We start from the raw sequence: 16,383 nt of genomic DNA on the forward strand, positions 1-16,383 counted from the left end.
CGCTCAGAAACGGGTTCTTGCATCCCAGCCTCGGAAAAAACTCTGGACTGCAAATGTCATCGGTGCCGGCGGGGTTTCCCCGGGGGAAGTCCAGCGGATCCCGCCCTGCCCGTGTCTCCATCCCTGAGTGCGAGGAAGTTCCCGAGTGGTCCACGTGGTCTCCCCTCACCTCCCCACTGCCACCCGCAACATCTGGAGGCGCTTAGGCGGGGAAGGTGCCTGGTGCCTCGGTTCCCGGCATCCCGCAGCGTGGCGACGGGTCCTGGGGAAGGAAGCCTCGCGCCTAGCGGAGGACGTCCCCGGGGCGGGGCTTGGTCCCCAGCTGTGCAGCCTCCGAGCGGCGGGGGCGGGGCCAGCGGCGTCCAGATGCGGTCCGGGTGGCGCAGGGCTCGGACTGTGGTTGAGAAGCGCAGCCGGAGCCCGCGAGTAGCGCAGGGAGCCGGGCCGCGGGGATACGCGCAGCCGGTTTCCTCCCGGCCTCCGGACCCTCGATCGGCGACCCACCGGATCTCGGTTCGTTCTGTCGCGGGAGTCCACTTGGCTCTCTAACTTTTTTCAGCATCGCGGGCGCGGGGCTGGCTGGGAGGGGGTCTCGTGCTGGACTAAGGCTGGGATGCTGAGCAGCAGCAGGTGGGTTTGGGGTGTGGTTCTCTCTGCGCTTCCAGGTACCTTCAAGACAAGGCTCTTTGGGTTTCTCACCTTGGAGCCGAACGCTTTTCAAATGTTTCGGAGTATAATGCTTCATTAGAAGTGCTTCAGAAATGACGAACGTAGACTGACTTTGTATGAAAGCTGCTACCTGAGCCGTCTTTTGTTTTCAGTTGAGTTTTGCTTTGTTTTCTTGAATGGAGGAGGGTTTTTCGGTGTGGTCGCCCCTTTCTCAAACCCATCAGAGCAGGCGCTTCTAGACTTGAACTTGACAGTATGACTCAGGAGCCAGGAAATACAAGAACGTTGATACCGCCTTGAAACAGCCCTCACAGCCGACTGTGAAGAGTTATTTTGGGATAGAGACCTAAAGGTGGCTTTGCTTACAGAACCGCAACACGGAATTCTGTCGGCTTTTTGGCTCCACGAACCCCAGCTGAGACGTGCCTTTTACTTCCTGTGGCCCTCTCTCACACTTGTCCGGGCCATTTCTCAGCAGAGGGAGGAGCTGTTGTTTCTACACACGGGTATCCAAAAATGAGTCACCAGGCTGCTCTAATGGCGAGATTTTGTTAATAAGCCTTTGAAAAGTGAGGTTGGATCCCTGTACTTAGAATACAACCAAGAGATGCGAGCCGTCAAAACTGGGGCAGGAGGCCCAGGAAGTAACTCTTCAAGTTTTCAGTTTCCTAAAGCGTTTGATGGGACAACATGCTTGCCAGCCAGGGTCACTAGGCTGATCTGAGATAACCCTTAAAATCACGTGCTTTGCCACAGAAACTCAATAGAAAACTAATTTCATTATCCAATAACCATTTGGTTGTTATTTTCAGTGCTTGGTAGGAATACCACATTTTATGGAGTGATTGTAAGTCACTCTGAAATTAAAAATATTTCAGGTAGTTTACTTTTACCAAATTAGTGCTTTAAAAGACGTTTAGAAGCTTTTGAAGAAAGTCGATGGTTGCTGGAGCCAGATGTTAAGACGTTAAGTCTCACTGTGGCTGGATAGCGTCTCTTAGAAATGGGTTTCCCTATCCAGAAGCTCTGTAGAGACAGGAATAACTGTGTCCCCGTAGCTGAGCTGAGGTCAGCCCTAGACAGCAGTTACAAGGCTCTGGTCTGTTCCAGCCTCTTCAACAAGTTCCATGTATACAGCCATGGGTGCAGTGCTAGTCTGGCAGCGAGGCCCATAGCTGAGCAGATTCTATGGACTACCAGATGGGTGCTATGAGAAATCTATACCCAAAGGAGGAGCCGCCGTGTGGGGGATGAGTTGAAACCTTGAGATTCAGAGTGTCCTGGATCATGGCTGGGACAGCAAGGGAAGGTTGGAATTCCGGTCACTTGCTTGTCTTTGTAAGCAGCCTATTTTTCGTTCAATACGTGGTTTAAAAGCATATTCTACTACTAATTCTTACTGTGAACAGTTTATGAATTTCAACTTTATCTTAAATATGTGTGTATACAGGAAGCAGCATAAATAGGAGCCAGGCATTGACCAGAGTCTCTTGGGCAGGATCCCTGAGGATTAAGGTGGACCAAATTTCTTTTTCTTTCTCTCTTTCTTTTCTTTTCTTTCTTTTTTTTTTTTTTTTTTGAGACAAGGTTTCCCTGTGCAGCAGTCCTGGCTGTCCTGGATTTCACTTTGTAGACCCAGGCTAGCCTTGAACTCACGGAGATTCACCTGCCTCTGCCTCTGCCTCCCAAATGCCAGGATTAAAGGCGTGCACCACCACCGCCCAGCTACGGATCAAACTTCCTTGTCCTCTGAGGTAGCTAACTAGTAAAGGACAGCTGCTCGAATTAAATCAACTTCAATCTCTACATTTCATCTCTCCCTCTACAGCCACGGAGTCACGTCCTCTATAAGAAAGAAAAGATAGGGGCTGGAGAGATGGCTCAGAGGTTAAGAGCACTGGCTGTTCTTCCAGAGGTCCTGAGTTCAATTCCCAGCAACCACATGGTGCCTCACAACCACCCATAATGAGATCTGGTGCCCTCTTCTGGCCTGTAGGCATACATGCAGGCAGAATACTGTATACATAATAAATAAATTTTTAAAAAAAAAAAAAAAAAAAAAAAAAAAAAAAAAAAAGAAAGAAAAGATAAAGTATATTATACATTTTGTTCCTGAGTTTTGGTACAGGTTTGACTCCTGATGGCATAAAGAAGCTTCATTTAAAACAATGAACCTGCCAGGTGGTGGTGGTGCAAGACTTTAATCCCAGCACTCAGGAGGCAGATGGATCTCTGTGAGTTCAAGGCCAGCCTGGTCTACAGAGTGAGATCCAGGACAACGAGGGCTGTTACATATAGAAACCCAGTCTTTAAAACCATGAACCTGACTGCAGATGAGGGCTGTCCTGGAACTGGAGGGGGTGGGTGGCCCAGCAGAAGGAACAGCCGTGCTGAGGATTGAAACAGCATTCTGTGGTCAGGAAACTCCAGCTTGTTTCCTGGGGGTGGGGTGAGGGAAAGCTGAGGGGAGAGCAGAAAGATGAGGGTGGAAAGACAGAAGGACAGGATCACAAAGACCACGAGCCACGTGGGCTCCAGGACTTTATTCCGTGGGGGCCTCTGAGGAAGCTAACCGCACCAGATACATCTTTAAATCAGTAGGCTCTAAGGAGATGGCTCAGTCAGCAAACCGCCTGCCACACAAGCATGGAGTTTGATACCCAGCACCCATGCGAAAGGTAGACCCAACAGCTGCCCCCTGGAATCTAAACCCTTGCCAAGTGGAGACAGAAGGGTCCCAGGACTTGCCAACCTCCTAGTCTAGCTGAATGGATAAGTTCCAGGTCTAGTGAGAGAGCTTAGGCACCCATGTCAACCTCTGCGCCCCCCCCCCCACAGGCATGCTGGCGTGTGTGTGTGTGTGTGTGTGTGTGTGTGTGTGTGTGTGTGTGTACCAACACACACATGAAGATGTGCACACAGACACGTGAAGAAACACCAACACACATACCCTTGGAACAGGCTGGCTGAGAGCTATGTGGTCCCAGGGAGATGACTGGGATAGTGAGTCAAGAGCATGAACAAGGCTAGAGTCAAGTGGTGGTGAGGTACGGAAAAGAAGGAAGGACACTCGGGAGGCAGAGACAGGCGGATCTCTGTGAGTTCGAGGCCAGCCTGGTCTACAGAGTGAGTTCCAGGAAAGGTGCAAAGGTACACAGAGAAACCCTGTCTCGAACGCCCCCCCTCCAAAAAAAAAAGGAAGGAGCCAGTAGAACTTACACTGTATAACATGCAGAACCCAGCTGCCTCTTGAGAAGTGGGCTGTGAGGAAGGGGGAGAAGAGTTACGATGAGGCCTGTATTTCTGGTTAATGACTGGGACAGGAGCATCCCACCCAGTGGAAGAGCTAGTGTAAGCTAAAAAAATGACTATGCGCTCACGTACTACTTGTCACATAAAATTTTACATGCCTTGGTGAAATTTTTGACCAAATATAACCAAGATTTTATGCTGCTTAGTTTTGGTGGACTTGACACAAAGTAGTCATGTGGGAAGAGGCAACCTCAACTGAGTAATTTCCTCCATCAGGTTGACCAGTGGGCATATCTGTGGGACGTTTTAGTGATTAACAATTAATATGGAAGGGCTAAGTCAGCTGTGGGCAGCACCACCCCTGAGTACGTGGTCTTGGGTTATATTTTAAAACCAAGCTGAGCCAGGAATGAAGAACATGCTAATAAGGAGCATTCCTTCATGGTCTCTGCTTCAGTTCCTGCCTCAAGCTCCATCCATCAGAGATGGGTTATGACCTAGGACAGGTAAGCCAAACAAACTCTTTCTTCTGTGAAATTGTTCTTGCTCAGTGTTTTAGCATAACAACAGAAACGAAACCGGGACTGATATATTGAGTGCTTATGGCGACCAGGCATTATTCTAGGCTCAATAAGTAGATTAAATCTTTTATTCCTCACTGGTATTCTGTGATAAGTTCTCATAACTACTTTAAGGAAGGTTAATGAGTGACAGCATTAGAAATTTATTCCAAACACCTGACTCCATAGTTGGCATTATTGAACTTTTCTACATGCTGACATGCTTTCTGAAGAAATAAATGAATAAATAACATTTTAGACTTTATACTAAACTCAAGTTGCCATTATTATTATTATTATTATTTTTTAGTCACAATGCTTCCCCAAGCAGAAATAGCTCCAGTCATAATACGGACACTTCGTGGCCCCTATTTTGCTATGTAGCATCTTTCTCTTGTTTTCCTTCCAAGAAATAGGTGATCTATCTAGGAATACAAACAACTGGGGTAATCATAAACTCCTCCAGTGTGGTGGGTTTGAATGAGAATGGCTTCCATAGGTTCCCAGTTGGTGAAACTATTTGGGAAGGATTAGAAGGTGTGGCTTTATTTGAGGAATGTCATTAGGGGTGGGCTTCAAGCTTTCAAAAGCCCATGCTATTCCCAGTTAGCGCTCTCTCTCTCTCTCTCTCTCTCTCTCTCTCTCTCTCTCTCTCTCTCTCTCTCTCTCTCTCTCTCTCTCTCTGTCGTAGATCAAATGTGAACTCTCAGCTACTGTTCCAGCACAATGCCTGTCTGCCTGCTGCCATGTTTCCCACCATGGTGATAATGGACTAAATATCTTCATGGAGACTCGGGGCACCTGAAGGTTCTCAGAACTCTGATCCACAGAGCTGCTTCTTAAAAATTGAATGCTCAGCTTTTCCTGTTTCTTCCATGTGGTTGGTCCGTAGAAAGACTGGCCAGGGGCCCAGGTACTAATCAACGGATTTTTTGGTTCCTTTGGTGAGAGAATCACTTACAAATGCAGCCAGGGACATAAAAACTCCACATTCTACATTGCTGGCTTATGACCTGCCTGCTGAGGTCTATTTCATCTTGGTTTGACTCTAAAACAGGTACTCTCCTGCCTCTAACTTGAAGAATCTCACAGAGTGAACAGACCCTCCTGTACTCTTATCCTCTTGGTATTAGCTGGCAAATGCTAGTTTCTGTTGAGATCCTGCTTTGTATTTGGGGCATTTGAGTAGATTCTATTGGTCCTAACAAAGATATTCTCACCAACAAGCCACCCCCACCCCACTGCCACCAAGTCCAGCCCCAACTCCACACCATTCTCATTGTTTGATGACTCAATCTGCTCCGACTTGGGTAAATAGTTTTTCTTCAGCACAGTATTGATCACCTTGACTTTGGATCCTTCAAAGATATAGACATTGAATTAATGCTGTATGCAAACTTAACCAAATGCACCAAGTTTAAAGTTCTAAAATGTTCATATTCAAAACGTGGTGCCTTTCAATGTTTTCCTCCTGAGTGAATTAAATGTTTTGACACTTCTTCAGATTTATTAGGAAATCGATAGTCACTTGTATGGAGGGCACCATGGAGCCTTCTCAGGCAATACAACCCACCTGTCTCTTGGTTGAAATTCCTATAGCTGCCTCTGGTTCCTTAAGTACTTCTCTCAATAGAAAGTGAAAGATTTGCATTGCTATTTCATGTGGGTTTGTTTTGCTTCCTCAATTCTGCTGGGAGTTCCCTGAGAGTGGGCCACTGCTATGGTTGGCTTTGGCCAGTTCCCTCAGAGGCTCCCCACCCCCGCCCTCACCCCCATGCTAGCCATTCTGTGAGTTTTGCTGATAACAAAACCATCTGTCAGAGTAAGCATTTGTGGTCTACTCCCTGAGCCTATGGACACTAGTGTATGTCATTTAAATTATTTGTAAGGCTTACTAACTGATAACTTTTAATGCACATTGGTTTTGGAGTTGGGACTCTCTAGACTAAAGACAATGAAATGTCTTTAGCATTCACTAAGGGTGTTTTCCTTTTCAGTAGGTACTAAGATTCTCTGGACACAAGTCTCCCGATAAAGTATTTCTTTTTTGTGTACTGGACTGTCTTGCTCCTCCTTCTGTTCAAAGACGCAAAGCAATATTCTGGCAGAACTTCCTGGTTAATAATGTGAATTCCAGCTTTTTGGAATAGTCATGGAAACAGTACATGTTCTGGCTTCAGGTTCAGCATCTGATCAGCGGCAAAACTGCCTCTCCTCCTGGCTTTATTCCTCACTTTCTGCTCACACCCATTGGACTAGTGGCCCACAATCTGATTATAGATACAGTAGGACAGTTCATGAGATGAATCCCATAATATCACTGCACTGCCCACCTTGTGCTCTCTTTATTTACTGCATCAAACTACATGGAACAACGTCTTGTTGATATTTCATGGCTCTTTGTTATTACAGAGTCCTTTTATGTGGCATACCAGCCTGGAAGGACAGAAATAACAAGTAGTATCATTACTGCTATCACTGCCTCCCTCTCCCCAACACCTATCTAAAAATCTCTGAACCGTTTAGTTAGTGGACTCCACTGTGTAGTCTGTAGGTTATAAATATCAGAATTGCCTAGGATATTTCAAAATAAGAAGGGGGGGGAGACAACAAGAAGGAGGAGGAATGGAAGAAGGAAAGGAGGGAGAGAGAAAAGAAATTTCTGCCCTGGCTTTCTCCCGTCTCAGATGGAGAGACAAGAAATCAAATTCCTTGAAAAGCTGTGCTTGAAGGAGGGTCCCCTTATAGGAAACAGTAACTCTACTAGGACAGGAAGTTCCAGGAAGTCTTCTGCATGCCGAGGTGCTGGCTTTAAACCTTAATGGTTTTAATAACATGAAAGAGATAGCTTGGGAAGGAAGATTAAACATTCATAGATGCAGGAAAACACATCGTTTGACTCACAGAAATGGGTAATAATTTTTCTTGGAAGGGGAAAGCACTTGAGAGCATATTGATTTTTGAATCAGATCTTTGCAGGAAACCTCAGTCGTGGAATAACCTGGCAGATGAGGGCACTTTGCTGTTTTCTTCATCCCTGAGAAGGCTGGCGGGTGTCATTCCTGGGCCCTCCATGCATGCTTCAGGCCCCTGCGCAAATTATCTCTGCCTCAGTTTCCTCTCCTCTCCCCTACCAAGATAACTCCTAGTAAGCCACTGGGAGTTAACTCAGGCCCTATGTTCTCTAAGAAGTCTTCCTGTTCTCAGAGTCTGACACTCCTCTGTGCATCGCCTAACGCTCATGTCTCTGTTTCCAAGTGTATTACCACTGTGAGTGCAAGGATTGTCTCTTTCACCCGAGACTCATGGAAGTTACTGAAAAGAAACATTCTAGTGACCATCTTTATTTGAGAACTGTTTATCAAGGGTCTCCATGGTAGATGCTCTAGAGAACTTTGCAAACAGCGGTCACAGACTCAGGCACAGCCCCGGACATCATGGAGGCTGTAGGCGAGCAGAACCTGAACAGCAAGAGACTGTGTTGTAAACTGATCAGCGGGGAACATGGTGAATATTAGGAAAGAGGAAACAAGGGGAGTGTCAGTTCATAGACCCAGGCAGAGGTCAGATGAAAGGTCACATTCTTAAGAAGCCCAGTTCACACCCAAATCAAAGCTGGGAGGGTGGCTCTCATGACAAGGTGACCCTTTTCTTTCTTTCTTTTTTTTTTTTTTTTTTGGTTTTTTCGAGACAGGGTTTCTCTGTGTAGCTTTGCGCCTTTCCTGGAACTCACTTGGTAGCCCAGGTTGGCCTCAAACTCACAGAGATCCACCTGGCTCTGCCTCCTGAGTGCTGGGATTAAAGGCGTGCGCCACCACCGCCCGGCCAGAAGGCGACCCTTTTCAACGAAGGGAGATCTGCTGTATCTAGATCAAAATTGAGGTTCCTTCATACATGCATGTCAGCATGCAAGTGCACATTTGTACGTGAGTGTGTGTGTGTGTTTGCGCGTGTGTTGGGAGGGTGATGCTGCTAAGAAGAGAAGAGATTCCTTCATTTGAAGAGTGAAATCAATAGAAAGGAACAGAGAAGGAAGTTTCAGAGTGTTTCATGCAATCTGCTCTGGTTAGAAGTTGGTCTTAACATCCCAGTGTGTAATATAGAGTGGCAAAAATCAAAGTCAAACAATTTAGAGCTCAGAAATTCATGCATTAGTAAGGTAAACTTTTTAAAATTAATTTTAAGAATATAGGGTGAGCAAGATGGCTCTGTGGGTAAGGGCATTTGTCACCAAGCCTAATGACCTGAGTTTGAAACCCAGGACTCATATGGTGATGAAAACTGATACCCACAATATGCACACTTACACACACACCAAAAAAAAAAAACTGAATAAATAAATGTGGGGCTTGGAAAGGCAGCTCCACAGTTAAAAGCACTTGTTGCTCTTGCAGAGGACCCCAGACTTGGTTTCCAGCATCCGCATGGCTATTCATAGCACAACCATTTGTAAGTCCAGTTCCAGGGGATCTGACACCCTCTTCCACACTCCTCAGGCACCAGGCATGCACATGGTATACACACATGCATGCAGACAAACACTCATGTGCATAAAATAAAAATAAATCTTTAAATAAATAAATGTAATAGAAATATAGCTTTTAAAATATTTTTTTTAAAGAGCCGGGTGGTGTTGGTGGCACATGCTTTTAATCCCAGCACTCGGGAGGCAGAGCCAGGCAGATCTCTGTGAGTTTGAGGCCAGCCTGGGCTACAGAGCAAGATCCAGGAAAGGTGCAAAGCTACACAGAGAAACCCTGTCTCTGAAAAACAAAAAACAAAAACAAAATGATAATTTTTTTAGAGTCACTATTATCAACTAAGAGGCTGCTGTACTTGGTCCAGGAGCGTTGTCACCCTTAGGTTTTTGTCCTAAATGGCCCAAGGGGTGAAGCACACTCGTGCTCAGAGCTGCGTCTGCTCTGAATTCTCGTCTGTGAACTCAGCTTCCAAGCAGAAGAGAGAGGTTGCAATACCTGTGTTGCAATGGAGAACCTCCTCCCAGCTGTGCGGCTCAGGCTGGGCCCTTCCTTTTTCCTCTTTTCTGGCCAGCTCTTCATCTTTTCTTATTATCCTGCTGGCTTGTTTTTCCTCCTACATTGCAAGCTTATCTGAGGACAGGAATGATGCCTTCTTTGTAGCTGAAGTTTTCTCCAGTCCTGCCCGGGCCCGCAGCCACTCAGACCCAAGTAAACACACAGAGGCATATATTTAAAACTGTATGGCCTAATGGCTCAGGCTTCTTGCTAGCTAGATCTTACATCTTAAATTAACCCATTTCTATTAATCTATACCTTGCCACGTGGCTCACGGCTTACCGGTACCTTTACGCCTTGCTTCCTCTGTGTCTGGTTGGTGACTCCTGACTCTGCCTTCCTGTTCCCAGAATTCTCCTCTCTGCTTATCCTGCCTATACTATACTTCCTGCCTGGCTACTGGCCAATCAGCATTTTATTTATCAACCAAATCAGAGCAACACATTCACAGCATACAGAGTGATATCCACGGTACTTCTTGATTTTTTTTTTTTAACTATTAGGATTTAATGTTTCAATTGCCAATCAAGACGTACTACTTACTTTACTGTGGCTGTCACAAAAACAACGAGATCAAAGGACACTTAAGGAAGAGACCACTTGTTTTGGCTTTGAGTTCCAGAGAGTTAGAGCCTATGGTGGTAGGAAGCGTGGCAGCTAGTGGCAGGTATGTGGCGGGAGGAAGAAGCTGAGAGTTCACATCTTGAATCTTGAGCGCACCACAGAGAAAGTAAATTAGTAGGAGGTGGGGCTTTTAACTCTGAATGCTCCACCCCCCAGTGACTTACTTCCTCCTGCAAGGCTACACCACCTAAGCCTCCCTGAGCAGTGCCACCAGCTGGGAGTCAAGTGTGCAGTACCCAAGACTATGAGTGACATTTGTCACTCAAGCCACCACACATTGTTAGTAGTATTTTGATTGGTAAATCATAGTTGTGTGGTACTTTGTGACTTTGATATACATGTGCAATTGCATAATTAAATCAAGCTAATGTGCCCAGCATTTTGTTTGCCTCTATGACACAAAGTGTAGACATAAAATTTAAATTTAATTCCTTCTTTTTTATTTACTTTATTCATTTATTTGCATGTGACATATGTACCCATGTATGCATACACACATACACAAACACACACACACACACACACACACACACACACACGCACACGCACACACACACACACACACAATGAGTGTGTAGAGAACAGAGATAGACATCATGTGTAGAGAACAGAGATAGACATCATGTGTCTTCTACTACTTATTCTCTACCTCAATTTTTTAATTTATTTTTTTATTGTTGAACAGTTTTATACATATATATAATAAATTTAATTTTCCCCCAAAAAATGAAATACTTTTTAGGTGATAAAATGTGTGCTTTAAGGAATCAAATTGTAGGCACGTCAACTTGTCTTCAAAGGTTAACAGTTGACAGTGGGAATGTCCTATTTAGTCAGCATGTCTTCATTGATATCTGACTGGACAAATTCTCTAGTTATTAATTACTCTGAACTGAACCTTGAGTGCTATGGGCATTTGTGCATCTGGCAATCACCTATCTGTATTCTACCACTGTGACCCTCGGCATAAGCATGATGACTGTTTTCCGTTTTTATTACTTCATAGACAAGCTTGTATTCTTCTTATTTCTCTCCTTTGAGGCTAAGTTGCTAAGTCTAACTAGCTCCACATTTTTCTTTTCTGTTGTGTGGAGATTTCTGGTTTCATGTGCTTATACTTGCTTTTCTTTTCCTCTGGGATTTCTTCACACTGTTATCATTATTCTAAAGGACAGAAAAAGATTTATGGATTTTCTACCAGTGTTTCTCTCATTGATTTTGCATTTTTAAGCCTATAATTTCTCCAAGACATATTAGAGTTTATGATAAAGATTATGGAGAATTCAGCTTGTGCCAGCCAATTATGACAGCCTGATTTGTTTAAATTCTTACTTCCTATGACTGTATTTTTCAATTTATATATATATATAAAAAAGTGGTTTTATAAGTGGTCATTAGTTGAGAATTATTTGTGTGTATGTGAGTGTGTGTGTGTTTCACATGTGTGTGCATATGTTAGCACATGGAAGCCAGAGATCAGACTCAGATGTCATTCCTCTGGTGCTATTCCATTTGTTTTTTTGAGACAGGCGCTTTCACTTGTTTTGGAAATCCCTGATTAGGTGAGGTCGGCTGGACAGCCAGTCCCTGGGTCTACCTGTCTCTGCCTCACCAGAGCTGGGGAACAAGCTTGTGCCACCAGGCCTGGTTTTTTGTTTTTAGTGTCGGTTTTGGGAAAGGAACTTCAGTCACATGGCTGATTAAGCCATCATCACCCCAGCCCCGCGAGAATTATTTTGGGATCATTGTCTCCTCTTTCCTCCTTTTCCATGTCAGGGTTTCACTGTGTAGGTAGAACTCAAATTCACTGTACCCTTGCCTCAGCCGTCCCAATGCAGAGATCACATGGATGCACATCTGTAGCCAAATTTCTAACTGGTCTTATTAAATAAAAAACACAGAGCCAAATATAGGGGTGAAAGCCTTAGATCAGAGAAATAGGGAAAGCCACCAGCCAACCTTACCTTACCAGCTCTGCAGCTTCCCAATGCAAGTTACTTCCTGTCTACCCAGGCCTTTATTGCCTTGCTGTTCTGCCCTCTCATTGGCTCTCTTAGCCCCGCTACTTCACTTCCTCCTCCTACACAGCTCTATCACTTCAGACCTCCAGGTCTCTATGGTTGGTGCTGGGATTAAAGGCGTGTGTCACCGTGCTTGGCTCTGTTCCCAAGTGTGGCCTTGAACACACAGAGACCCTGCCTGCTAAGGAATTAAGGTCGTGTGCTGTCTGAGTTCTTTGTTTACTTAAAATGGCTGGCCTTTACCCCCTGAACTCCAGGCAAGCTTTATTTATTAACGCACAAATAAAATATTACCACATTTCAGCACAAATAAAATATCACCACACACATCACAGCTGGCTCCGGGTAATTTTCCTTTTCAGATTTTTAATTTACAGCCTCGTGGGAAGCTTGGGTTTGTTGCAATCAAAAACGTAACATGTGAAGAGTTTCTGATTCCCTTGTAAGTGAATTTAAGGGTTTATTCTGAAGTGGAATCTACCCAGAGCCATTAACGTCAGAAAGGGGTACACTCAGCAGGCAGGCAGTTTCTGGATTCTCTCTTCACCCCCCACCCCCATCTTTTCAAGACAGAGTCTCTCTATGATGCCACTCTGGAACTTAGTATACCAGACTAAGCTGGCCTTGAACTCACGGAGATCCTCTTGCCTCAGTCACCTGAGTACTGGGATTAGAGGGGTGGGCCACCATACCTAGCACGTCTGAAGTCTTAGTCACCCTACACTAGCCCAAATTCATAGCATTAGCCTTTTGGTTAGTACTTTAGACTTCAGAGGCAAGTCTTCCTTCCTTCATCCCTCCCAGCCTCCCTCCCTCCTGGCCTTTCTCCTCCTCCTCCTTCACTCCCTCTCCCATTCTTTCCTTCAAGGAGGAAGTTTATTGAGTACACTGTAAGCAGGCAGTGAGCTGGTGAATAGCTAGAATCCCACCTACAACCTCTTCGATTTTTTTCAGTACTGGAGATAGAACCCAGGACCCTGCACGGGCTAGAAAAACCACTCTATCACTGAAATACACCCCTGCTGACTTTTTGCATTCTCTTTTGAGATAGGGTCTCATTAACCAGCCAGTATGGCCTTGAGCTCAGTTTTAGCTCAGGCAGGCCTTGAACTTGTGATTCTATTACAGTAGGAACCCCCTGCCAAATGGATGAGATTATAGGTCTGTGCCTTTCGGCCCAGCTTGCTTCTCTCTCTCTCTCTCTCTCTCTCTCTCTCTCTCTCTCTCTCTCTCTCTCTCTCTCTCTCTCTCCCTCTCTCTCTCCCCCTCCCTCCCTCCTTCCCTCTCTCTCTCCCTTCCTTCCTTTCCTTTCTTTCTGTCTCTCTTTCTTTCCTTTCTTCCTCCCTCCCTCCCTTCTTTCTTCTTTCTTTCTTCTACTTTTTAACTTTTACCAAACTTATACATTTGAGAAAAGCCAATTAATTCCATGAATGAAAAAAACTCAGTCTTTTTTCTTGTTTACACCAAAGACAACCACATCCAACCCCTTGATGTGTGTGTCCTCAATCTCCAGATAACATGCTTCTCTCACAACTTTCTGATTCTTCAGTTTCAGGCATTGATGGTGCTTTGGCTGATTTCCACCCCTCTGTAGCAGGACACGCACCCCCATCTCCAGTACAACTCTATCGTAATTTAAGCCAGATCAATATTCAGTGATTGTGAGAACACTAATTAAAAAAGACCTCATATGACATCAGGGGTATGTCCTGGAACTCACTGTACGCTCTGCTTTCCAGCTAGTTAGTTACATTTCTCCTTGTTCTATTCTCACTAGCTTGGTTTTCTTACCAACTATAGAACTCCAGGTTGTCTAAATTGCCTCTCAAATTATGACCCACCCGGGGATTCTGGTATCTTCATCTTCCTGCACAAGCCCACGACCTCCTTCCTCATCTAGAAGATGGACAGTGTTTCAGTCAAGTGCCCACTTGCCATTTTAGATCTTTCCTCTGCCATCCTAGTCAGTAAAGTTCTTCCTGTACAAGCATGAGGGCCTGACTTCAGATCCCTGGCACCTACACGGAGAGCCAGCTATGGCAGCTTGGGTCTGTAATCCCTACACTGGACAGGCAGAGACAGGAAAACCTCAGGCCCTTGCTGGCCAGGCATTCTAGCTGAATTGCTCCAGGTTCGGTGGGAGACCCTGTCTCAAAATATCAGTTGGAAAGTGATTGGCTTCCACACATGCACACATGGGCACATCATGCATTTGTATACAAACATGTAGCCGGATGTTTTCCTGGGTACCGCAGCCACTTGGTCCCAAATAAACACACAGAGGCTTATATTAATTACAAACTGTAACTAGAGTTTTCCTGCCTTTCCCACAGTCAGGAAAAATCTTTGTCACCCGCCAGTCCCACAGCTGCTCAGACCCAACCAAGTAAACACAGAGACTTATATATTGCTTACAAACTATATGGCCATGGCAGGCTTCTTGCTAACTGTTCTTACAGCTTAAATTAATCCATTTCCATAAACCTATACCTTGCCATGTGGCTTGTGGCTTACCGGCATCTTCACATGCTGCTTGTCATGGCGGCGGCTGGCAGTGACTCCTCCCACCTTCCTGTTCTCTTCATTGTCCTCTCTGTTAGTCCCGCCTATACTTCCTGCCTGGCCACTGACCAATCAGTGCTTTATTTATTGACCAATCAGAGCAACAAATTTGACATACAGACCATCCCACAGCAACAAACTGTTCCGTCTATGGCTCAGGCCTACTGTTAACTAGCTCTTTTAACTTAAATTAACCCGTTTCTATTAATCTATGTGTCACCATGTGCCTCATGGTTTTACCTGTGCTCCATTACATCTTGCTCCCCTAGTGGCCCACAGTGTCTTCCTTCACTCCTCCTTTTTTTCTCTGTATCTTTGTTTTGATTACCCGCCTGGCTCTTATCCTGCCTTGCCATAGGCCAAAGCAGCTTTTATTATTAACCAATGGTAGCAACACATACTCACAGCATACAGAAAGACCATCCCACAGCACAAACATGCACAAAGATGTGTAACCCCCACACACACACAAATTATAATAAATAATAAAATAATAAAAATGAAAGCTAAGCCAAGGACTTTATGGACACTAAGTCATGAGGCTATCAGGACCTCAGATTGGCTTGTATACTTCATTATTCTTTAATAGCCTCTGAAATGTGTGGAACTGGAATAAACCACTTTAAATTTATTGAACATAAAAGCACATGTGAAGATTCTCTTCCTTTCTAGAATTTTCTTAACTTTTCCAGGTGGCCTTCATCATTCTTCATTTTATTTATTTTTACCTATGCAAAGTTTTTGTTGGTGGAATGTGCCATATGGCTTTCTTGGTGACCCCGTGGGCTGTCCCTGTCCAGAAGAAACCACACAGAATCCTCTGCTTCACCAGAGAAATGTGCTCCACGTCATAGTTCCAGGGTTAATGCTTCTGAACGTGCTTGCTAAACATTCATGACTTGCTGGGATAAAAGGAATCTGGAAGCAGATGTTTTAGATTTTTAATCTTGGGTTATTTTATAGTTGTGACACGTATTTAATAGATGTTGGAAAATCTTTACTTTTTAAAATGATTTATTTCTTTTCATTTTATATACATTGGTGTTTTGCCTGCATGTATGTATGTCTGTGTGAGGGTGTAGGATCCCCTGGAACTGGAAGTAGAAATGGTTGTGAGCTGCCGTGTGGGTGCTGGGAATTGAACCTGAGTCGTCTGGAAGAGTAGCCAGTGCTCTCAACCGCTGAGCCATCTCTCCACCACCACCCACCATTTTTATTTTTCTATCAAATAATTCTGTGAGTTTTTGTCTTCTTACAAAGAGTTAAACAGGGAAAACAGAGAGAGATGTTCGAATGTTTGGAAAAGAAGTTATTTAAAACCTCAAATAGGGCTGACAGGATGGCTCAGTTGGAAAAGGACTTGCTGTGAAAGTCTTGGGACCTGAGTTCAATCCCTGGAACCAATTTAAAGGTAGAAGGAAAGAAAGGAACTCTCACAAGATTGTCCTCTGACCTCCAGATATATACATATACACCATAGCCCACACATGCCCCCACATGTCTCCTCCATGCCCCCTCCATAAAAAAAAAAAATGTTTAAATTTGAATAATATAGTAGCTCATAGATGTTAGGGTCATTCTTGGCCATAGAGGAAATAGGAAGTAAGCTGTTAATAGCACTGTTTGCACATGTGGTTACCAGACCTGCATTATTTATTT

General features: G+C 44.6%; 1 protein-coding gene across 1 annotated transcript in view; it reads left to right on the forward strand.

Annotated features, from left to right (window-relative positions):
* The first annotated feature begins 376 nt into the window (after positions 1-376).
* The window catches only part of Stx11 (syntaxin 11), a 30,029-nt gene continuing 14,022 nt past the window's right edge, over positions 377-16,383 (forward strand). The window contains exon 1 of the mRNA XM_016002907.3: positions 377-513. The gene's annotated coding sequence lies outside the window, so the exon portion shown is untranslated. The remainder of the gene's footprint in view (positions 514-16,383) is intronic.

This window comes from Peromyscus maniculatus, chromosome 16 (assembly GCF_049852395.1).
Source record: "Peromyscus maniculatus bairdii isolate BWxNUB_F1_BW_parent chromosome 16, HU_Pman_BW_mat_3.1, whole genome shotgun sequence".
In the NCBI taxonomy this organism is placed as follows: domain Eukaryota; kingdom Metazoa; phylum Chordata; class Mammalia; order Rodentia; family Cricetidae; genus Peromyscus; species Peromyscus maniculatus.